At 38.2% G+C, this 25,586-nt stretch overlaps 1 protein-coding gene across 2 annotated transcripts in view; it reads left to right on the forward strand.

Moving 5' to 3' along the window:
* The window catches only part of ERC2 (ELKS/RAB6-interacting/CAST family member 2), an 858,173-nt gene that overhangs the window by 269,089 nt on the left and 563,498 nt on the right, over window positions 1–25,586 (forward strand). The gene's annotated exons all lie outside the window — the stretch shown is intronic.

Here is a 25,586-nt window from a genome sequence, read left to right on the forward strand (position 1 = left end):
ATTTTTCAGGGTTTTTTGGATTTGGGAACCATAAATAAATGGTTGGATCTAGAATGGTATTATCAAAAAATCATGAAAAAGTCAGAATGTCATCTACCTTACTTGCTGTGTATCTGTACGGGTCCCTCTCTTGGCACCTGTGATTCCAGGGGTTTCTTACTTCCTAAAGAATATCCTCAATTTTTAAGATTCTTTTATCCATTGAAGAAAGTTGATATTATGTGAGTTTCTTAAATGTTGATTTGTTACTTCTTATTCATACTTAGAAGAAAACCAAATACATGTTACTATCCTATTTCCTTGCTTCTCCTCATTGAATTATATCTTTGGGTGTGCTAAGAAAGGCAAAACGCAAGCTAGTTATGTAAGTAAAACAGTTGCCAGAAAATAAATTATTGCATGTGGACAATAGCAAAGAATGTGGTGAATCTCCCTGATTTTTTGTTTTGAGGTAGTGTGTTATGTGGGTTACTGTGGGAAAAGGCAATCTAATTGAGTTGCATATTCTCTCTTGTGCTCTTTAAGCCATGTCTTTGTATATGTTTTTGGGTCTGTGGGGAGGTTTAGATTTTCCTTGAAGTTAATGGGGCCATTGAGTAGGCCTATGCCCTCAGTCAAGGTGCAGCAGAGTATTGAGAGGTGAAAGGAAACAACTTCCAGATTGGATGGGTCTTGGCATGAATGTGGCTTAGCTGCTATGCACTTGACATTGGCTTATAGGCAGTTATTTGATCGCTGCAAGCCAAAATAATCGTTTTGGCCTCAATGATGTAGATACTCACATTTAAAAAATATCATTTTCAGTTCTGTATAGTTTCATTGTGAATTTGGAAGCATGGATATTTTATTTTTCACAACAAAAATTTGAACTATGCCATAAATTGGAAGACAGCTTGTATCTCTTTTGAAGAGGCTGCAGTAAATAGTTATCTAGAGCTGTGCTAATACTGTAGCCACTAGCCACATGTGGGAAATCAAATTTAAAAAATTCAGTAAAATTTAAAATGTGGCTTCTTAGTTACACTAGCCATGTTTAAAGTATGTGGCTAGACTAGTGTATGAGAAAGCAAGCTATAGAACATTTCTGCTGTCTAGCACTTGTCTAAATAGGGGTTAAAAACTATGGCTTATGGGATAAATCCTGCTTACTGCCTGTCTTTATAAATAAAGTTTTATTTGAACACAGTCACACCCTGTCATCTATGTGTTGTCTTTGGCTGCTTTTGGGCATCAGCAGCAGAACTTAATAGCGACAGAGACCATCTGGCCCTTAAAGCTGAAAATATTTACTCTCTGGCCCTTTATAGAGAAACTTTGCCAAGCCATGGCATTGTGATTTTGTGGGAAGAGGGTTGAGGGGGAATAAAATGTCCTCTCCCTACCAGTCATAGTCTGAACAGGGCCAGATAGTTTGTTGACCCCTGTTGTAGAACAAGGGTCAAGTTTGTTTTCACAGTGGTTATTCACAACACACGGTTGTCTTGGGTTGGCAATGATACCAGCCTTACTAATAAAGTGAGTGTAATTCTGTTGCTGTGTTATTTAGGTAGAAGGAAATTTAAGAAGCAAGGCAATCTGCTGTGGTATTGCTTGAACTGGGAATCGGTCTTCTTGATGGTTCCTTTCCAGCAGGAAAGAAAGAAAAGTCAGCTCAAAAAGGCTTACTACCTTCCTCTCATTACCTTACACTGATAAGTACTGTGTCCCCCAGCCTCTTTCCCTTTCCTTATACTCTCCCCTGTATTTTACTCTTCTCCAATTAATGTAGTCCAAATCAGACCCATACATTTTTCATGAAAAAGACAGTGGTAGCATTATGTGGATAGCTTCCATCCATGTTCAATAATTAAAATGACCCAATAAAGAGATGGTGCTTTGAAGTAGAAAAAATTATTCTCCACAGGCAGAGAAAGTGAGATGATTTTCTGGTTTCCTGCTTTGAAGTTGGGAGTGCGAGATTAATGATTTTATCAGCTGGAAACATCCAAGGAAATTTCTTTTGCCTTTTTCTTCTTCTAAAATCTTTGTAAATGGAAGTGGAGAATGTTACCTAATGATGTCCATCTCTTAGGGGAAGCAATTGAGGTTGAAATTAGCTCTAATTGTTGGATCATAAGCAAAGGATTTTTGGCAGCAGGGTAAAGTACATTAAAGTAATTTTCCCGCTTCTTGGAGAAACAGACAGAAATAAGAGTCTCCTTACCCAACATGTGGTGGTTAGTGGGTGAGTCAGTGAATGAGATATGTTATGTTTTGTTGTGCCCTACAATGAAAGACCTGAGTTTACACTCCTATGAAAGATATGGTGCTCATTCTTGGAGGAGGTTATAAGTGATAGTTCCTTCCAGTTAGATTCCTGAGTCATTCCTGAAAGCTCTTGCCAAAACAGGAGAGGGCCGTCCCTAGAATGGGAAGAGCATGTTGGTTTATTTGGAAAATCTGTACCATCATCTGGGTTTTGGCTACTCTTAGAATATGGTATAAAGGACAGATGCCACTGGCTTAAAGGTTCATCTCTGCAAGGAAGGCTTTTGCTATCAGGGTGTTTGCATTTAGGAGGTAGTAGGATGAAGGGTGGGGACGAGGGGTGGGAGGCAAGTTGTCTGGGTTTGTGGCTATGTGGCTTGGCTCCTGGATTGGTTTGTTTTAACTTGTACAAATGCCCAGACGCTTTTTGACATGTGTGCAATAAATCAATGGAATAATAATTACACAGACACAGAGATATACCACATAGCTCTTAACATAACATTTTACTTTTTAAAATAGCTTCAAAGGACCCCAAGGCCAAGTTTCTTATTTTGCTGCTTCCCTTGATGTTTTCTACATACCAACTTACCCCCATCTGCCAACACATTAATCCCGTGGTAGTGGAGATAATCATGAATTGGCTTTTTTAGCACCTTGATTTTTCTGGATTTCAATGAATAATTACCAACATCTTCAGAAATTAGGAAGAAGAAAGGCCTAGCTATTATTCTATGATCTGAAGTAAAATGTATGAAGAACATAGCGTTTAGAAGTGGGAGATGTATGGACATGCCTTTGCCTCCCCTTTCATAACGGCAACATGAATAAGACTTAAACCTGTCTGAGCCTCAATGTCTTGATCTATGAGATGTCAGTCACTGTGCCAACCTGATGCATCTCTGTGAAAAGTGCTTTGACTCTAGGAAGGGGTTCTAGTTGTAAATTGTGTTATCATCATTGCTGTTGTTATTATTATTACTGTTGTATATCAGGGATGTTTGGGGAATCCTCTACCTCACTTTTCTTACCATGCATTCTGTGCTTTCTGCCTCTGTGGGTCTCCTTTGAATTTGTGTGTCTGCATTTACTAAGCCAAGACTTATATATTTTAATTGGGTTGCTTTTTTATGTCTTAGAATGATACAGAGAAATGAAGAAAATATGAAAGTGCCATCTATTTTGTTCTGTCCCCAAATTAAGAGACTTCCTTCGGTTTTCTGGCAGGTCCACTTTTCCCCAGCCCAGCATGATTTCCGAACTGCCAGGCATGACAACTCTTTTGCATGTTTTCTGTTTGATGTGTTATATGACAATGGCATATAATGCTTGCTTTTATACTCATTTCTGTTCCAAATAGATCAGGGAAGAGTTCTACTTGTTTAAAAATAAATGCTTGAGAACCTATTAACAAATATGTAGGGGTTTGTATTCATAAAGGCAAGGGGCAGCATATGTAGGTTAGGTTGGTCACAGCTCCATAGCAAAGGTCCATAATATTTTTGTTTTTTAAAGATTTATTTATTTGAGATAGAGTGAGAGAGCAGGGAGGAGGGAAGGAGCAGAGGGAAAGAATCTCAAGCAGAATCCCCACTGAGTGTGGAGCTTATGCGGGGCTTGATCTCATGACCCTGAGATCATGACCTGACCCAAAATCAGGAGTTGGACCCTTGACTGACTCAGCCACCCAAGCATCCCTTGTTTTTGTTTTTAAAATGTAATCAGTATAGAAGAGAATTTCATGCAATCTATAGGTTCACTCATTAGAAAGATTTATCTTGGCACACATACATTTATGTTCACTTGCAATCATGTATATAATTTTAGGCAGTTTACAGATGCGCTGAAGCATTTCCAAGAATTTTACATTAAAGATCCCTTCCCTGTGGATTTCATGCAGTTTTTCATTCAACACATAATTTTTGAATGACTACTATTGCTGGATATGATGCCTACCTTTATCCAGCCAACACTTCATTGGGTATATGGATATACGATAGAGAACTAACATATTTATAGTACCATGAATGCTCAGTGATTTCATTATCACTGGTTAATAATAATTCCACACCAAATCTTAATTGGACTTCATCTTCCTCCTGTTGTTTAAAAGCAGATAAGTAAAGGAAGGAAAGAAGATAAAAAGAAATACATGTTTATCTCCTTTGAAGATAAAGCATGTAAGCTGTATGAAATGTCCATTTATATCTCATAAAATTGAAGGCTAATGTTGCTAAGGTGATTACTCTGATAATGTTAAGATTTTATGTTTTGATTAAACTGGTCCTCTTTGAATCCACGCTCAAGCAACTCGGCTTTCCTTGAGAAAGGGAATGGTATTTATGGGGTTACAGACACTCTACTGGATTATTTCAGGAGTTATTGCATCTACTTAGAAATGCTTTGATGCTGTGCTATACTTCAGACAGACACTTCCCTCGACTTGTCCAAATGAAGGAGGTGTCATTTGATAATATTTTATTGAGCATCTATCATGTGCAGGGTTCTGAACAAGGTGGGACCCATAATCTCATGAGCTATTGGTCTTGGACTTCTTAATTTAATTCTATTGCCCAAATGGCTACTGAGTGTCTTGTGGCTGCTATACTGAGTTTCAGGAGATATAGCTAAATGTTTCCCAAGTGATACTTTGTCTTAAACTTGACTTACAACTTGTGAGGCTGATATTATTAACCCCATTTTCAAGATGAGGGGATAGAGCCTCAGAACTTGTTTAAGGTCATACAGTGGTGAGTGACAGGGCCTTGGATTGCAAAACCTGAGCTCTTAACCAGAAATCTAGTGCTTTCCATAAGGGCCCCCATGGACTGAGCGCTTTTTTTGTGTCAAGGAGCTGATATACATTGTTCCATTTAATCTTCACGACAAAGTTTATGTCAAGTTTTGTAATCCTTTCTTAACAGGTGAGTTCACTGCTGTTCAGTGCTTATTAGGTAAAACCCTGTATTGGCTATGAAGAGTTAAGAATGAATAATTCTGCAACTTAAATCCTCCTAGTATCACTATGGCCATAATAACCATTACATTTGTGGCCATAATAATGAAGGATATTGCCCAAACTCTGGGGAGGGAACCATTTTTCATGAAGTCTAGAATCCTAGTATATTAAGAAGAATTTATTATATAATATTTACTTTTTATTTCTTTAAATATGTTTATGATTATATGTACATACCTATACTTATGCATGCATGCATACTTTGTTAAAAAAAGTAAAACAATGGACAACAGTACCTTACTGTGTTTTCTCTTTGTGTTGGAAACTCAGGGGATCTTTAAATTGTCTATGATATACACATGTTGTACATTTGTAAGGTAAAAAATTAAATGCATTTTAACAGAAGGGGTGCTGATCATTTCTTCAGGGAGATTGTTTCCTCGGCAAGGTGCTGCTGATGGAGTAGGAGGAGGTGTTTTCTGGGCCCGTGGCAGCATTTTTGGCCAGTGAGTCACAGATGTTTCAGTGTGATAACATAACCAGAAGGCAGACTTGGGCTGTCAGTTTTCAAGTGGATCAGAAAAACCAAGCTTTTGACAATGAAAATGTTGTTGTTACATGGAGAAAAGAACACAATTTATGATTCCTTGTTTCTTGGTTTTCTGCATTGAGGTGGGCCCTCAGCCTCATTTTTTGACAAGGCCCAGACTCTTGGTTATATAGGTCACTGTGACAAGGAGTTGGGAATGCTTTGTGGCATCCAGGGACCTTGGGACTAGATGCATTCATACAGGGCTTTGCAAACTATTCCAAATACTTAAGGAACCACTCTTCTGAACTCACACGTTTTGAGCAAAGGAGTTTTTTTTTTTTTTTTTTTTTTAAGAGGGTAGAAGTACTATTTGCCACAATATATAAGGTGGGATTTACAGGCAGTGCTCCTTTACTTTTTTTAAAAATTTAAATTCAATGTAATTAACATATAGGATATTATTAGTTTCAGAGGTAGAATTCTGTGATTCCTCAGTTGCATATACCACCCAGTGCTCATTCCATCAAGTCCCTCCTTAATGCCCATCACCCAGTGCTCCTTTACTTTTAACCAGTAATTTCAGTTTTCCTTCTGCCTCCTGTTGTGGTTGACTGGCAAGCAGTGAAGTCCTTTTTAATCACTTCCGGCTTCAAAGGATATTCGAAATGACCTTTTTGAGATAGACTTTTGTTTAGTGAACATTATCATCATGGCATTTAAAAGTGAGGTGTTTCTTCTAAAAAGTCAGTAGCATATGACAAAACTAATTTTTAGGACTATCAGATTACCCCAACGTTGCATCAGGGTGCATTGTTTCACTTTCAAGACTTGCAAGGAATGTCTTTAAAATTAACAAATTAAGGGATTTGGTGAAAAAAAACATACAAAAGAAAATCCTGATGTCACTTGTATTTTTCCATTCTAATCCTGTTGTTGGCTTCACATTTTAAAATGTTTTTATTTGACTGGGAAAGGCATCATTTGAAATTTTTATTGATAACACTCTTAACTGCAAGGAAAAGACATAAACCTGCAAAGCTGTAACTATCATGGTGGCCACAATTGGGAGGTCTGCAAAATGGTTTATTACCGGCAGAAAAAAAGCTGTTGGGAACCACAGTCGTTATAGGGGTCACCACCTCTGTTACATGCATTTTATTTTTTTCCCTTTTCATTTTGAGGGTATTTATGATGGCAGTGCCAAACTACACACTTTTCCCTCCCCTAATGTCTGTGGGCTTTGTTTTGATTCTCTCTTTATTAATGATGTGAAAACTTTGGGGTTATATAAAAATGAGCCAGGGTCAGGCTTTTCGAGCCCCAGAATGCTGAAAATGTCCTTATATCTAGCTAGTGAAGACATTGTTTAAAAGGGCCACATTTTACTTCCTAAGATTTTTAGCTGTTTTGCAGATTTTAGATATCCGGGTGAAATGTGCAAGGCAGCCTCATACTCTTGCTTTCTTAAGGTAAAACATAAAAGACTTGTGGCGAAGGAAGTAAAATGTGTTATAGTTGTTGGCTGCAGTTGCATAGCAATTTCTGGCCTATTAAAGGATGATGCAGGTAGCTACAGACATTATTTCATTCCATAGGTCGGGAGTCTAGTACTTCTGTTGTTGTTACTGTTGTTCAGGCTTTCAGAGAATGCCTTATTTAACACCTTGTTAGTATAAAATTGCTTTTGACTTCATAAACACAGGTGTTCAGTTTGAATCTTAATGAACTGTGAAATAGGTAGATGTCTAAAAGGAAATTCTATAAATTGTGAACATGGCTCTGTCAGCACGCTAAATGGATTAGGAAAATTCACTGTCTGCCTTGTAACTGAACACCAATGTGATGCGTGGGCATGAATCAGTCCTGAAAAGCCAATAAAATGGAGGGAAAAAGTAAAGCCTAGGAGATGTTGATTGTGTGGGTTCCCCCTACCACAAATGAATGTTGATGCAGAAGGCTCTGAAATCAGAATGGCTATTCAGAGGACGGCCAAGAAGGGATACATATGAGCAGACAACACAGAATTTATAGAGTAAAACCACAAACACCTTATTTTCCATTGTACTAAAATAATGATATTTTGCAGTACTCATTTTGTATGTAATTCTGCTTTCAATTTTATATTGTTACTGCAGCTCAAATCTCATTATAAGTGTTCCAACAAAAATTCCCTTTTAATCAAAAACTTTCCAGTCCTTAGCCCATTGTCAACTTATTTTGAGCAACTTATTTTTCTAGCGAAACAAAAGAATTTGGCTCTTCTTTTTGAGTTCATTGGGATGTTATTTGACCTATGTGGCTAAACATGTAATTAAGATAACCGAGTCATTTTAATTTCTATATAGATCCCTTCATAATCTGCATCTATTATTTTGGAATGTAGAAATATGGGGTCAGAGCCCTTTATATTCTTTGAAACAAAAGAAATAGATCATTAATACTTTTGTTTGGTTATATTTTTGTTTGAAAAAGGCATTGTCTATACTATATTAAGCTTCAACTAGAAGTGACAATATCCAATTAGCCAATCGTCTATGGGAAAGTGCATGTCCTCTGGTAAGTGTTACTTACTGGTGAATGGTTTGTAGGAAAAAAAGAACGTATTTCTGTCATGTCTGTGGGAAGCTGGCTTGCCACTTTAAAAAGGAGATGACAGAATTTAGGAGGAGGGAAATTCAACAAAACTCTCACTGACCTCCATGGTCACATTCTTTCTCTCTCTCTTTTTTTTTTGGTATGAATTTTATGGAAAACAGAATTTACTAAGTACTTCCATTCATTTTTTTCCTTTTGAGGGCACCATTTAGAAATAACCAGTTTACATTATGATTATGTTCTCCTGACACTGGACCCACATTTGTAACACTTGCCTCTATTCCTCTGGAAAAGGCTAACATTTGCTGTGGTAGGGTTTCTTTATGTGTATATTTACATATCAAACCAAAATGCAAAGAGTGAAGTTAAATTTCAGGGCTTCTGCAAGAATCTTTTACCCATTTTCATATGAACTTTATTCTTTTTTAAATTAAATACAGATATTTATTCCATACAGACATATACTTTTCCTTTCTTTTTTTATTAAAGAAAAAAGAGAGAGAGAGAATACAACTTGAGGTAAAAAGTTGTGTAGTTGAGGACCACTTTAACCCTAGAAGTTTGTTTTTATTGCAAGCATTTCCGTCTTGAAATGTATGAAATTTATTTTCTTGCAATTATTTTGTATTTTGTTTTCTTATTTTCAAATGTGGTGATTTCTTAAATCCTTATAACAGAACGATAATAAAATACTACTTGGCAGTTGTTAATTTGAAACTGGACAGATCCTAAGTTCTGTCATTAAGATCTTGCCAAATGTGAAGGAAAAGAGAAAATCTAACTCCTCATTTACTGAGTGTGACTCCTGAGCCTAGTGCCAGCAAAGCTGGGTGTCAGCTCTCTCCATAGTGATGACCACCTTTGACAACTCTTCTGAGGGCAGTACAGGAAGAAGGGAAAAGCGTGACTTGGAGAACAGCTTGGGACTGCCAGAGATCTAGAGCTTAGGATTTGTCAACTCTTCAACCTCACTCCCATCCAAAATCAAAGTGTGCATTTGTGGAAAAATGTACATGAATTTTAAAGATTTAATTTGGAAAAGTTTAATCATTTGCACCTTGCTGTGCATGCATGTATGTGTGTGTGTGTCTGTGTGAGTAAAAGAGGAAGAGACAGAACACTAAGATGAAATTTAGGTGTCCAGTATCATTTTGGTAACCTTCTTTATAGGGTCTCTAGTAGGTTATTTATAAAGTATCTACTGTGTGTTAAGCATGGTGCCAGGTGCCAGGAATACAGAAGTAAGTAAGAGATAAGTGTTGCCAACATTACCACCCATAATGTGATTATTGAAAAAAATTTAAGATTATTTGTAGTTCTTTTTGTTCTCGAGCATTCACTAGGGTTGATTCATAAAAGATTCAATTTAGTGAATTGTTGGTTGCTTGACAGAACCTGTAAAAACCTTGGGCATACAATAGGGCCTCTGAGTAAGTCTATGAAAGTACCTAACCAAAAGGAGAAATTGTTTTAATGCTTAGAGCTTTTTTCATTTACAAATCCTTAAATTTTCAATGGTCACATTGTCGGATAAAGTTTCTTGATATTGGTTGTGTGGGACACAAAAATATAATCTTATTCCTCAGGAACATTGTGGCCTGGCTGGGGTTTTAGTTACTGTGCTGCACTTAAGTGTTTATTTTGTCCCTTTATTAACCTAATATTTACATAGAAAGAAAATTTCATTGCAGTATAAGCTTCCTTTAGGAAAGGACCTTTTGCTTTTTTTTTAGTGGGGTATATAAGCTCTGAGAGCCATGCCTACCATAATATAGGAACTCCAAAAATGTTTATTGGATCGTTGTTGCTCTCCTATATCATTGGAGGTGTAGTGAGAGAATTAGATGAGATATTACATCACACTAGCAATGAAAGTATCCAGTCTCAGGTGATGTTTTGATAGTAGTAGTAGAAGACACTGATTAACTCTTCTATAACTTAGGTATGGGGAAAAGTTTCCTAACTGTGAGTCAATATCTGGTAGCAATAACGTATAATGATAAATTTGATGACATGAGGTAAAGAATGTTTGCAGGGCAAAAAAATATCTGGCAGGGTAAAAGACAGATAACAACTTGTAAAGGGCTTGTATCCCTAATAAATAAGGTTTTTAAAAACAAAGAACTGAAGAACCAGTAATCCTATAGAATAATGGGCCTGATACATACGTGGTACACAGAAAAATAAATGTAAATGGTGCTTAATTATGATGCTCAACCTGATGAGCTCAACAGGATGAGAGAAGTGCATATTAAATCTACATTGAAAAACAATTTTCACTTATTAGAATGGCAAAAAATCCAAAGACTTGAAATGTTCTCTTATTTATTGGTAATACTGTGGGAGTAACTAGTCCTCTAATAACAGTGCTGGTAAAAATGCAAAATGGTATATCCCCTTTCAGAGGGAATTTGGCAACATCTAGCAAATTACACGTTTGCCTTTGACTGCAATCCCAGTTCTTCCCAGAATCTCTAGACCCCAAAGATACACTGGCGGACATATAAAATATCGGAGACTGTTCATTGCAACACTATTTGTAATAGCAAAAGACTGGGAACCACCAAGATGACTACCAGGAGGGGATTGATTGAATAAATCATTGTGATTCACAAAGTGGATTACCTGTAGCTGTGTAAAAGATGAAGAATATCTCTCTATACTGATATGGAGTGACCTCTATCATATATTTTTAAATGAAAAAAAAAAAAGAAGAAGGTGGTAAGAAATGTATAGGGCATGCTACAGTTTACCTAAGAGATTAAAGGAACACAAATACACATATGAATGTATGTATTTGCTTATATTTAAAAAAAATTGATGGATAAACCATAATATTACTTGTTTCACAGTAGAATGAGTAGACAGGGAGAGAACCCAGACTTCTTTGAATATATTTTGTTTTATAGATTTGACTTTGGAGCCATGTAAATACATAATTACAAAGAAAAATTAAATCTAAAAAGGCAATCCCTAAAAAGTTAAAAGGAAAATGAAACAAACCTATCTATGTGTCTGAATAGCAGTATAACTGCACAGAGAGGATCTGTTCCAAATGGCTTTAAAACAGAGTACTTTGAGTGTACATCCCTAGTGGCATACAGTTCAGGACAAAAAAAATATGCAAAGAACTTAAACCTTTTTCAATAATCATATTATTGATTGTAATGTGGATATTATTATTCTAAGGCAGGTGTGTGTGAAAACTGGGATAAAACAAATGAGTGTTTCTGTTTGTGTCACTAAGAGCTTAGGAGAAAAGAAATACAATGCAAGATTGATGAAGTTAAGAAAAGTTGTGACTGTAGTCTTAGGTTGTGTTTCCTCTTTAGTAACATATAGAATTATATAGATAAATGTTTTATATTTATATTCTAGCCATGACTCTGTGAAGCCCTAGAAACAAGAACCAATCTGGTAGCAATGAACATTCCTAGTGTCAGATTTACTGTTTTCCCATGAAAAGCCTTTGTAGAAATGGAAAAGTCTATGTCTGGGGCAGGGAATGATGCCTAGAACATCTTGTCATGCCAGGAAGTGGGGAAGCTATCAAAGACAGGGCATGTCAAAAAGACTAGGAACAAATAAGAAAAATGTGTCCACTGGACAAAGAATTTGAACATCAATAACACATAAAATATGATTAAATCCATGAGTTCAGAATGATAACTCTTTTTAAAAAAGCTCTTTTGTAGGTTCTAGGGAACCAATACATCATTTCTGAAACTGGTAAATAAAGGGAAAGAAATGAGCATTTATTGTAACTCTTTTATATAAATTGTACTTACAGTAGTCAAAAGTTGACAAAGAGAAGATTCTCTATATAGAAGTATTCCAGCTAATAAACGAAGAATGCTTAGACTATCACCATTTTATATCCTCTAATGATTTAATTAGTGGATCCTGGTGATCGAGTTTTAATGAATGTCACATCAAATAGTACATGCCTCCAGATGGAAGTACACTCTATTGCAATTAAAGTCTTGTCAGAAAAATCAAACCTGAGTTTTACTGGAAATAGGACAGAGAGGAACTTGGCAAACAGCTCCAAGGGCTGCAGTGAGCAAGTTCCCCATCATGGGAAACTCTTGTAGGACAGATGACTCTGTTTTTGTTTTAAAACAACAAAAAAGTTTTCAAAGAAAAAGAGAAAGAGGTAGAGAGGGAAACTGTAGATCTAAAAAACTTAAGAGACTTATCAACCAATCATAATGTATGGACCTTGTTTGGATCTTGATTCAAATAAGCAAAATGGTAAAAATGTGAGCTATTGGGGGAATTTGTAGGTTAAACTGATAATAAACAATCACTGGTAAATTTGTCTTAAGTGTGATGATAGAATTTTTAATATAGAGTTCTTATCTTTTAAAATTATGTACTAAAGGGGCACCTGGGTGGCTCAGTCTGTCAAATGTCTGCCTTTGGCTTGAGTCATAATCTCAGGGTCCTGGGATCGAGCCCGGCATCAGGCTCCTTCTTCAGCCAGGGGCCTGCTTCTCCCTCTTCCTCTGTCTGCTGCTCCCCCTGCTTGTGCTTGTGCTCTCTTTCTCTCTGTCAAATAAGTAAAATCTTAAAAAAAAAATACGTACTAAAGAATTTACAGATGAAATAATACAATGTCTGGTATTCAATTTTAAATAATTAGGGGGCTGGGAAGGGTGTGTGGTTGGGGTTCATAGAAGGAACGGGAGTAGTAGCCATGAGTGGATACATGTAAAGTGAGAAGTGGGTGCATGAAAATTCGTTGTGTTATTTTCTGTGTTTTTGAATATGTTTGAAATTTATGTAAGAAAACATTGAAAACAAAATAAAAATAAATGAATAGTGGCCTGCATAGGCTGTGAATTTCATTCCCAGTGACACAGTATGCCACAAGATGTCTCCTGCCTACCTACTCTGGCACATTGTGTCTTTATGTATACAGATGCTTTTTCTGCTAAATTATTCTAAACTTGATGGTGACCCTGAAGATGATTTCAGACCTTTTACTGGATCATGGAAGTATACTTTTTAGAAGGAAAAAGTCTTATTTTAACTTTTTCTAGTTTTTTAAGTTTTTGTCTTTATGAAAAGGTAATTTGGTTGTAAAAGACCTAGAAGAAAGCATTGGGAAATCTGACAGGGAAGTTGAATAGGTTGAGCTTTTTTATATTGAAGTTTTGGAAATCTTTTTTCAATCTAGCCGGTTGCTATAAGACTGCAGCTGGCTGATGTCAGGGACCTGCTAATGATTCACTCCATTTAGGCAGGGTCCGTCCTTGAGAACTTCCCTGGAAATGGTTTGGGTTGCCAGGCACAGACCATGGCCATACAATTTGCGCTTGACATCATTTCTTTCACCCACATTGGTGGGTATCAGTCATCAGAGGATCTAATTTCTATTTCACACTCAGCCTAGAAGTTTAGAAGACTTTATTTTGCCTGTTTGGATTCTTCTATTCCTCTCATAATCTCAGTGTTTTCTTATTAGTAAAACATAAGTCTAGTTCAAGGAATCCTAAATATTTATCTTACATATTTTAGAAAGAAAAATTATATAAAAATGAAATACTGGTAGTGAAACCTTGTTAATTTTATTCTTTCTTTGTCCTGGTTTTGAAGCCTCTTAAATACTACAAAAGGAGAAGCATACTTACTATGGAGTGAATTGTTAGAGTGCGTGGGTATGTGTTTTGTAAATTGAGTTTATCTAAATCCCAGTCTAGAAGAACTAAACCAGTTTTCTCTAGTCTTTCTCTAGAAAGTGAGTTTCAAAGTGGTACCACATGTTGAGTGCAGTACAATAGAGCTAAGATCATTATCAAGATATCTCAATGTATTGTAGAGTGAATTTGAGAACATAAAGGAAGAAAAGAATGCTCCTTAATTTATGTAAGATTTGAGAGAGAATTAAGACATGGGCGATTTGAAAAATATTTCTTTTGTTCAGTTTTAGAACTTGTATAGCTAAGTTCTGGCAAGCTCATTTCCTTTTTTTCCCTCCCCTTTTGTTTTTGGACAAATTGCTCATCTTTCTTTCTCCATGTATCTTTAGGTCCTGGTAGAAATCTGTTTGTGCTCATGATCCCTGGATGATGTGGCCTTGATCACTTTCTCTGCTCTCTCTTAGCATAGTACTTGCCATTGAGTTTCCAGAATTGCTCTTTGACTTGACTATGAGTTTTTTGAGGATGGAGCCATCCTAACTTGTATGTTTTCCTGTTTCTGCAAAATCTAGTTTTGCTCAATTCCCTCTCTTTAGCTACTGTAGGTGTGGGTTTTATCAAAGAATCTTGACAAGGTCTGGGAAAGTTTCCCAGCCGGGGAAGATGTTGTGTTGAGTGACCACTATGGGAAAGTGAATGTAGCTTTGCATTTATTTTCATTTTTATAGTACTTGGCTATAATGCCAGTTTTTTAGAGAGAAATTATTACACAAAGTCTTATCCTGGGCATTGCACTATTTCCTAAGCTGAAATTTATAATTCAAGTTAGCAACATTTCTAAAGCACATAGTTCTTATTTTTATTGGCCACTTAATGCTTTATACTGATGATAAACATAATTAAAGTGCTTTTCCCTTAGATGCTTGCAATTGGTAAAATCAGTAGAATGAAGTTACTAATACAGTTTGACACATTTTGCCAACAAGAAGTCTTATGTATTATTAACCAAAACAATAGTAGGATATCATATTTATTAAACACCAGATGTCGAGCCCGTTTGTTATGTCAAATCATCCTCATATTAGTCTTATGAGGTTGGTACTATCTGGTACATCTGCTAGCCTTTTTTTTTTATAAAACTTTTATGTGTGCAAAATGGTCATAGAGTAGATTTTAATAATTATCATCTGTAATACATATTGACTCAGAAACCTCAGGGTAAGTTAGATTAAGGATATTCCCTTGTCCTTAGGGTCTCCCTGTGTAGAGACTCAGAACCAAAAATAATATCATGGAATATGTTCAATAATAAAGGCAGGAACAGAGAACTATGAAACACCAGGAATTAACATGTCTATGGGGGAGGGAGTCGAGACAGGTGTTAATGAGGAGGGAACTTTCAGATGGACCCTGAAGGAGGAACAGTGTTTACTATGATGGAAAAGGGGTGATGGAAGGGGTATTTGAAGTAGAAGAAATAGTGCAGAGGGTAAAAGTGTGGCCTGTATGTATAAGGAACAGTGAATAATTCTTTGTGACTGGTGTATCCTGCTTGCTCTGTGTGTGTGTGTGTGTGTGTATAGGAGAGAGAAATAGGGATGGGATGGGTGGATCAGCTGTATAGCATAGGGGTTGAGCTCATCAGTTTTGGGGTCAGAAACAAGAGTGCTTTAGAGTGCCAAATCTATGTCTTCCTAGCTCTGTGTCAGCTGAAAATTTGCTCATTCATTCATTCAGCAAATATTCATCGATGTCTTCTATGAAGCTGACATTACCCTGTATACTAGGGACAGAGCAGTAAACATAATAGGCAAAAATCCTTGCTACCATGGAGCTTATATTCAAGTGTAGATTTGGGGGAAGGTGGTGGAGAAAAGAAACATTTATGAAAAGGGCCATGTAACATAACAGTAAGTACGCTAGATCAGATAATGATCCCAGATGGAGGGAGGCACGAGTGTCCAGGCCCTCAGTCAAGAGTGAGCTTTGTATACAGAGAACAAAGAGAAACCAGTGAGGCCCAAGAAGAATGCATGAGAGGAGAGTAGGAGAAGGTGAACTTGGAGAAATGGCAGAGGGCAAGCTAAGGAAGATCTTGTTGGCTACATCAAGGAAATAAGATTGGGTTCACAGTGCAACGGGAAGCCACTGGCAGGATTTAAACAAGGTGGTAGGTGGTCTGATTTTCATTCCTAAAAGACCATTCTGGCCGCTGTGTGGGAATGGCCTGAGAGGCCCCTGCAGATATCCTGGTAAGGAATGATGGTGGCCTAGGTCCAGTGATGGTGTGGAGATGGAGAAAAGAGGATGGTTTTGCCACCCATTTTGGAGGGATAGTTGTCAGGATGTGGATGAATTAGATATGGAGGCAGAGGTGAAGAATGAGAGGAATTAAGGACAAATTGTGAGATTTGAGGTTAGACTAACTGGATGGGCAAGTCACTTGTCTCCTTGAATTCCAGAGAGCTGTTCCAAGGATTAAATGGGGTGGGAGAGGTAAATGGAATGGTACATGAGTTCATTAAATATGCTTTGTGCTCTCTTGGGGTGTTTGAACCCAAGATATAAAGACACAAAGCCCACAGAGTGGCAGAGATGTTGAGAGAGGATAAAGAGAAGGAACTTAGCAGAAGCCATGAGGCAGTAGAACTTAAGAGCAATCAGAAGCCATGAGGTGGAGAGAAAAGGAGGATGTTTGTAACAGTAGAAGAAGCAGTGGCAAAGAGGTTGAATTACAAGAGCAGTGGGTGTTTGGCATCACTCCTAATCCACCCTGTCTCCTTGGATATCAAGAAAGGAATTTCCATTCCCACTGAGACCTAGCTGTACTGTTGCTCACCATTTTCTGGCCCTCCTTTTGTCTCCCATGAGCTTTTTCTACCTGGAAGAGCCCAAAGTTGTCTACTCATCCAACCTGATGAGCCAAAATAGTACAACTACACCTTTATTTATGTTGGAAGACACATATTTTTTTAAAAATATTCTATTTATTTATTTATTTATTTATTTATTTATTTATTTATTTATCTATCTACCTACCTACCTACCTACCTACCTACCTACCTACCTACCTACCTATTTATTTATGAGAGAGAGAGTGAGCACACTGGGGGTGGGGGGGAGGTGCAGAGGTAGAGAGAGAGAGAAACCCAAGTAGACTCCATGCTTAGTGTGGAGTCCATCGCAGGGCTTGATTCAATGACACTGAGATCACTACCTGAGCCAAAACCAAAATTTGGTCCCTCAATCAACTATGCCACCCAGGCACCCCTATTTATTTATTAGAGAGAGAGAGCAGGGGGAGGGCAGAGGGAGAGGGAGAGGCAGAGAATCTCAAGCAGACTCCACGCTCAGCCCAGAGCCCCATGCAGGAATTGAGCTCACGACCCCGAGATCATGACCTGAGCCAAATCAAGAGTCAGATGCTTAACTGACTGAGGCATTCAGGCACCCCATATATTTCTTATTACAAATGGATTTTTATTTATTTCTAAGTTATAAAGTAATGCAAAAAAATATTTGTATTGTCAAAAATGCAGAATAAATGATGAAAACATGAAATAAATTCCTCTTCTATCTTTCTGGACACACTGAAGTGTGTCCCCTCCCCAGGGGTAACCACTCTTATCATTTAGGGGTATATCCCTATACTTTTCTAAGTAGTTACATACTTATCATATATATATGACATATATACATACTATATACATACTATATATATATATACATACTATATAAAATATATGTAATATATATATAGTTATTGTGGTATTTTCCAAACATAAATGAGATCATATTGAATATGAAAAACAATCACTGTCTTTTTTCATTTCCTGTTTCTTAGAGTTTCTTCTATGTCAGTGCACAGACCTGTCTTACTGTCCATGGCTTTCCATTATTCCGCTGACCATACTTTAGTCAGTCATTCCCTTATAGATGATCAGTTAGATTGTTTCCAATGTTTCTGCTATTATAGACTTATTTTTAAGAGGTGGGCTGTGATACTATGTGACCTTTCACCATTTGGGCAAAACCAAAGTAGTCTGGGTGAAGTTCTTTGTCATTAGGCGGCTGTGCAGTGCATCTCGGCCCTGGGTTGTGCTGAGTTGCAGTTAGAGTCCATGGAGCTTGTGTGGGTTGCAAGTCAGGCACATGTGGCGGCAATTTTCTTCGTATTCTCTTGCTGCGGGGAGGAATTAGGACAGGGGTGGGGTGGCAGGGTGAGACTCCAATGTTGCAGTCTCCTCAAGGAAAGCTTGAAGTAAACTACGCTGTTTATATTAACACCTAGTAAAAGAAAATATTAACTTTGCTAAAATAATCTTCTAAAGAGACAAGTTTAATGAGAATATCTGAATTAAATTTAAGAGTTTTAATTAAACACGCAAAGGATAAACAGTATCTTCAAAGTTCAGCCTTAAGAAGTAATAACTATTTCTTAAGAAGGAAAAATATTTAACTACATTGCATGCCTGGATGTTTGATCTTTAAAAGTCAGATCATTCATGTGTTTGAAAATTAATCTAAAAACATGAAGTAGATTAAGTCTTTAGGGCAGTCATAATTTGTATGCTTTCTATAGATAGGTTCATGGAAGCCAGGATTTGTCTACCTACCTTTCTTTTTCTTTTTCTTTCTTTTTCCATGTCTTTTCTTTTCTTTTCTTTTCTTTTCTTTTCTTTTCTTTTCTTTTCTTTTCTTCTCTTCTCTTCTCTTCTCTTCTCTTCTCTTCTCTTCTCTTCTCTTTTCTTTTCTTTCTTTTAGAGAGTGAGAGAGAGAGAGAGCGAGCGAGAGCCCACGAGCAGGTAGGGAGGGACAGAGGGAGAAAGAGAATCTTAAGCAGGCTCCATTGCCAGTGTGTAGCCCAGTGCAGGGCTTGATCTCAGGACTCTGAGACCATGACCTGAGCCAAAATCAAGAGTCAAATGCTTAACCAGCTGAGCCACCTAGGCACCCTGGAAGCCACGATTTCTTTGAAGGAATACACTTTTGTTTTACGGAAAGACATTGTACTTGCTGAAAGATAGTAAGTGTTCTGATTATTCTTATATCATAACTATATATTTTGCTAGTACTCTCAAAAGTAAAGACAGTAAGGTGATGCAAATGGTTGATATTCCTATACCTGCTTCTGGGAGAGGCAAGGGCTGAGAAGGAGCAACCTGTGTGTGCTACAGACTTTACAAACCTGGTCTTAGTATAGAATATTGTTACAGCAATCCTGTACAACAGATGGTGCTATCCCCATTTTACAGATAAGAAAACTGAGACCCAGAGAAGTAAAGTAAATGTCCTGAAGACATACCACTAAAAAGTGGTAGTGTAGCATTTTAACCTAGGGCTGACCTATTTCCACTACTCTTTCAGCTGTGTGATTCTGGGGTCTCCCCCCGCCCCTTTTTGGATTTATCAGTCCTTTTACTCTCTAGAACTGAAATAGCCCTCCTTCCTTATGGTATTAAAGTATCCTGATTATTAAATTCACTGGCCAACCTTGACTGTAAAATAGATCTTCATGTTCTGAAGGTCTTAGGTTAACTCCCAAGGTTATCAGAGAGCTTTGTAAGCAAAATGTTAGACACCTTTTTACAGAGTAGTTTGCTGATCCCCACGCTTAAACACAGCTCCCAGATGTGGAGGGTTTGAATGAAATAGTTTCTAGGATTTTGCATCTGGGTAGCTGTCTTAGGTATTCACAAGCCCTTGGATCATATGATACTAAATCAGATCATTCTGGCAGGAACCACTGTGGATGCTCCCTCCATCACTGCCATGTGCTCCAGGAGCCGATTTCTCTTTCTGCCCAGGTCCTGTGTTTAGACAGATACAATATTGTGACTAAAGTGAAAACCTCCACTTCCTCAGTATTTCTATTTTGGCTTCTAATTTCACCACTACAATTTCTCTCTTTCCCTCTCTGCTTGTCTCTTTCCTCTCCATTCCTTCCTTCTTGCCTTTTGATATCCTTTCCAAAGGAAATGAAATAATCAGTTTCTTCTGTATTTCTACTTGTCTTGTAGCCCTCCTCCCCTAAATCACCTCTATTGAGTTTCCATATAACCCAGGGGTTCCCATATTAATGTGACAGGGTCCAGGTAGGTTTTATAATTTGGAGAAGCTGGCTGAGTGGAGAGTGCTGTAACTGGAGAGCAGAGGCTCAATCTAAAGTTAATTCTTGCCCTCAGGAATTAGGGGTCCAGAGTTGCCAGATTTCTGACATTAAGAGAAGCAGGAAATCCAGACTTTTGGGTGGAATCTCTCTCTTTGTAATGCTGGCAACTAATTAAAAAATTATTTTGCAATAGTGTGTGGGCAAACAAAACACATCTGTTAGATATCACTTGAAGTCTCTTAGTGAACCAAAGAAAAATTTTGAACTTCTTATTTTGAAGTTAGTCACTCAACTCCCTCCATACTTTCCTACCTTTTGGCCAAGGTGATCTTTTCTTTAGTGCTTTTATTTCCCACATATGTTATCCCAAGATCCCTGGGAGGCAGTGGGGTGTTCTTTTTAAGATCAAGGCTTGAGTATCTGCCGAATCTGGGTTGAATTATAGGTCTATCATGTAATAACTTTGTTACCTTGGATGGGTCATTGCAGCACTGTGAGTCACCAGTAAAAGGTGACTATTAATGATCTGCTTAATTGCTTTGCAGCACAACAAATATTTATTGAGTACCAACCATGTACCAGACACTGGGTTACGTGTGGGGGATGCCACAGTGAACAAAACCAAACATGGATCTGGCATTCCTACAGCTCACTGTCCAGTGGAAGAGGAAGATATTAATCAAATAATTTCAGTAATACCAGTTGTAATGAGAAAGGGAGCCTAAGTGCTCTATAAAGCCTTAGCTGGCTCTCCGCTGGGCTTCCTGGAGGAAGAGATGCTTGATCTGATATCTGAAAGATGAGTTGGAGTAAACTAGGTGAGAAGGGGATGGAATAGCATTTCTGACTGAAGGTCCAGTATGTGCCTTCTTCCTAAGGCATTAAAATCACACTGATGTTCTTCAAGAAGATTAAATAACAAGCTGAACCTAACTCAGTTGTACATGGTTCCATTTTAACAAATGTTCTTTCAGAGAAACATGGAAGTGCCATTATTTCTCTGCCGCTCGCCCGCAGGATTCCCTTTGTTAAGTGTAGTAATGGTTATATCAGATGGTATGGTCCAGGTTATGCTGCCGTAACAACCTCAAAAATCTCAATGGCTTAAAGCAGAGGTCAGCAAACCATGACCCACAGGCCATATCTTGCTGCTGCCAGTTTTTTTTTTTTTAATTGAAGTACAATTAGGACACAGGTTACATTAGTTTCAGGTTTTATAAATAAATTTTTATTGAAACGGAGCCATGCCTGCTCATTTATATATTATCTATGGCTGTTTTTGCACTGCAGTGGTAGAATTGATTAGTTGCAAAGGAGACTGCATAGCCTACAAAGCCAAAAATATTTATTACCTGGCCCTTTACCCAAAAATTTGCCAATTCCTGCTTACGAGTATTGGTAGGCACTTCCTCAGTGGAAAACTGGAAGTTATACTACCTGTGCATGGGGCTGTGTAAAAGGAACAAATTAGTGCATGGAAAGGACCTAGGTTGGTGCCTGGCATATAGTATGCTGCTGCTGCTATTTATTATTCTGAACACTATCTTCTTTCTTTTTGCTCTCCTCTTAGAAACCCCTGCTCTTAATGCTGAGCCTTATGCATATTATATCAATATTATTACTGCCACTACGAACACTAGTACCTTGCATTTATTGCTCACCAACGGTGTTTTAAGCCCTGTCTGAGCATTGTATATCATCTCCTTGAACCTTTACAATGGTTCTTTTAAATAGAAGTATCCCTGTTTTACAGGCTCTGCTTGTATAAGTAACAAACACTACAGTTGACTGAGCATTTACTCCATGCCCAAGCATGGTGCTCACATGAGTAATAGGTCCCTACAAAACCACCCCATCTGACAGAACGGGAAGCTGAGGCCTAGGAAGGTGGGTTACTTGCTCTGAGGCCCACATTCTGAAGTGGCAGGGCTCAGATTCTAACTTCATCCTGACTAGCACCAGAGCACTTGAACATACTCTCCATCACCATGTCACCCCATGTCCCATGGGTAATCCAGATAGAGTGGGTAAAAGGACTGCTTCAGTCACTCCTGTGGCCAGGCTGGGACAGCTATCCCTGGGACAGCTTCCTTAATGCATTTCCTTTGCTCAGAGTAGTCTTCCTTTTTGCTTCCCACTGTCTGAAATCTGCTCACCTTGAAACCCCTGTGTCTTAGAGAAGTTGGTTCTCATTGCTATGGTGACCTTTGTCCAGCCTGTGTTGAACATTTGGGTTGCTCATTGGATGCTGAAATGACAATGCAGTGTACACTACGATGAGCCCCTTGCACAGCAAGCACTCATTTAGTGTGGTTTTTCCTGTGTACTTAGTGAGCTGCAATCATCATTCTCTTCATCCTCCTTCCTTTTGAACAGCTTGCTAGCACTTTATATGTGTCAGGCTTCATGTCATTTTCATGGCACCTCTGCAAGGGGTCATTACCAAATAAGTGACAAAGCATAAAGGATGAACAGTTGCAATTTATAATTTTCAAACATAACTAGAATTATTTATTTAACAGACATTAAGCACCCATTATTCACTATGAGTGAACACTGAGCTGAGCATAGGGTATTTGCAAATGCCTGGGGCAGTCTTACCCTCCCAGGCAGATTGTAGCCCAGGAAGAGGCAGTACCACCTATTAAGAGCACAGGCTTTATGTCTGAGGGACCAAGGTTCCAATCCAGGCTCTATTGCTTGACAAATAAATGTTCTGATCATGGGCAATTCACTTAACTTCCTAGAACCTTAGTTTTCTCAACTGTAGAACAAGAGGAATACCTGCCTCAAAAGGTTAGGATAAGCATTCAGTGATAAGATGCAGTAAAACATTTAGTGCAGTACCCATCACATATAGTACACTTAGTAAAGTCTTAACTATGACTAGCTATTATCTATGATAGAGATAAACGTGGTCCTCCAAGAAGGACCAAACAAGGCAACATGAAAGAGATGTCAGAGAGTAGAGGAAGGAATCCCTTCCTTCCTCCCGCCATGTGGGAAAGCTCCATCATGAAGGCAATTAAAATTGAAGGATAAGAGAATCCTGGTGGGCAAAAATGGCTAGCAGAGGAGATGGTATTCCAGGCAGAGGGAGCAGTGTAAGCAAAGATATAGAGATAAGAGGAAAGGTGTGTTCAGGGAATTCTTCATGGGTTTGTGTGGCTGGAAAGGGGAGGGCTAATGGAAAGATGTGGAGAGTCTGACTTTATGAATATTGAATGAAATATTTCTGGAACATATGACTGCAAGTATGTGGTGTTGTCCCACTGAATGTGCAACTGTTCTTCTGTGGATACCTGCCATTCCTAGAGGCTGCAAAGTGATCTCCTTTTCCTGAAAGAAGATATTAAAGCTTGCTACTCTGCTCTTAAGACATTAATGCCTTGACATCACATGTGGCAGGACAAGTTTGTCCCTTCCAAGTTCAATACCAGAGATACAATTGCTCTTACAACATGGCAGGAAACTGCATTACCCCTCCACCCCCCCAACGACTGTAACTGTTCCTGAAGCCAGGCTTCTGGGCCATACTTGCTTAGGTGAGGATAAAACAGAGTGAAGCATAGCTTTTTAAACTGTTTTAAAATGTAGATTTTATTTTTATTTAGGTCTGGTGAAGCCAACAGATCAGGAGACAGTTACCATTGGATAGATAGTTTGTTACAGTTGCTAAGAGGAGGAGCCATGCCATGCCATGGGGGCCACACAAGGAAGCACCACAGTTGGTCAGGACATAGAAGGAATGAGGGGAAAACATGGGCAAGAAGCTTTATTGTGGTTTACAATGGAAGGAGTGGATGAGGCAGGGTAAGCAGGTTTAGGATTGCTAGTTTGAATAATTTCAGAGGTGTCTGGGGCATAGGGGCTGTCCCTAATTACCTGGTGCCTTGGCTGGGGTGATTGGAGCAGGGGAACAGTGGTGCTGGGTATGAGAGCCTGATGAAGGAGTTGGGATAGGGGTATGGGCTCTGGATTGGTTGGTTTGCACATGAAAGGCACAATTGTAGGTTGAGTCTTTTACTATCTTTAGGAATTGGCTTTCCCTGGGAGGGGCAGTCTCTTGGGGTCAGCAAGGCCACAAGTATCAAAACATCAGAATACAGAAAGTAAAAAGGTATCATTAATATACTTATGTCCTTGACAATGCAAGGAAATTGTGTCCTTTAGGAGTTTAAAGAAACTCCGATATTCCTAAAGAGAACACACATGCATATACGCACAGCACTGAAAAGTGTGGTTTCAGGATATGGATGTTAGGTCGCAGACAGCTGTTCCAGGAAAACATCCTCTTACCTGCTTGCTCGGTACCAGGCATGAGGCATTTTCATGGACAGAAGCGACTGACTCTCTGAAGCACCATAAAAAACACCTGATTCATCTTTTCAGTATTTTTTGCATGATTAATTTCATAGAAGCTTTTCAGAGTAATGTTTTCAACTTCATTTCTTTAATCATCATTGCCTTTTCCTAAATGCACCCCTATTTGTATATTCAAGAAACTGAGAAAGAAAACTTGTGTTCACATGAAGCTTTGGTACAGCAGCTGTTGTCTCCTGTAACTAGAGCTTGTATGCTGGGCGCTGTCAAGCTAATTCTCGAAACAGTTATTAGCACCCCCCTCTATAAGACGGAGAAATACATATTTGGGGCTGCTCAGTAACTTTCCAGGGTTTTATACCAAAGAGAGGCAGAGAAGCTTTTCCTGATTTTTCATGTTGCCTTTTGGGTACCACTTCCCTGAAAGACCAAATGACTTTGGTCTATTTTTCCTGCCCAGGTAGCTAATGTCTCTGATGATGGGTCTTTATCAGATACTGTTTCGGGTTTATTTGTTGGGTCACATGTGCAGGCATCTTAGAGTTTTGCAGTCAGAGGAGTGCGGTGTTGAGCTGCTAGTGGAAATGGGGGATTTAGACTCTCTTCTCCCCTTCCCATCCTGAATCTTAAACATGTATTAACTTTATCATGGTAAAGTACTTTGTAACCATCCCTACTGGTTTTCTCATAATATATGAAGTTAGTTAAATGCATGAACTCTGCTTTCCAGTTTATCCCTGAACTTACATATTTTAAATTGTGATTTTAAAACTCCAGGATCATCTTTTAATAATGACAACCAGCCAGAACTAAATCGTTTAATGTGATATTCTCCTTAGAGACTACAGAGGAATTGATAGCCTCTCTAACAGCAGTTTTGTACCTTTCATGGTGTGTGTGTGTGTGTGTGTGTGTGTGTGTGTGTGTTATTCTATCACTCAAGGCTTGTTACTCTCTGCTAATATGCTATTGCCCAGGATTGCTTAATTAAACATGACTTAAAAGTTTGCATTATGCTTTAAACTAGTGACAGAAATTGCTTAACATGATTTCTTGGTTATATGCTGCCTTTGGAATGGCAAGAAAACAGAGTCAAGAAAATACATTCATTCTGTTAAATCTTTATTTATTTTCTAAGGAGTGAGAGAGCATTTTTATCCAAGTGATGAGAAC

Source organism: Ursus americanus, chromosome 14, assembly GCF_024610735.1.
Source record: "Ursus americanus isolate L20-20 chromosome 14, mUrsAme1.1.p, whole genome shotgun sequence".
NCBI classification, from domain to species: Eukaryota; Metazoa; Chordata; class Mammalia; order Carnivora; family Ursidae; genus Ursus; species Ursus americanus.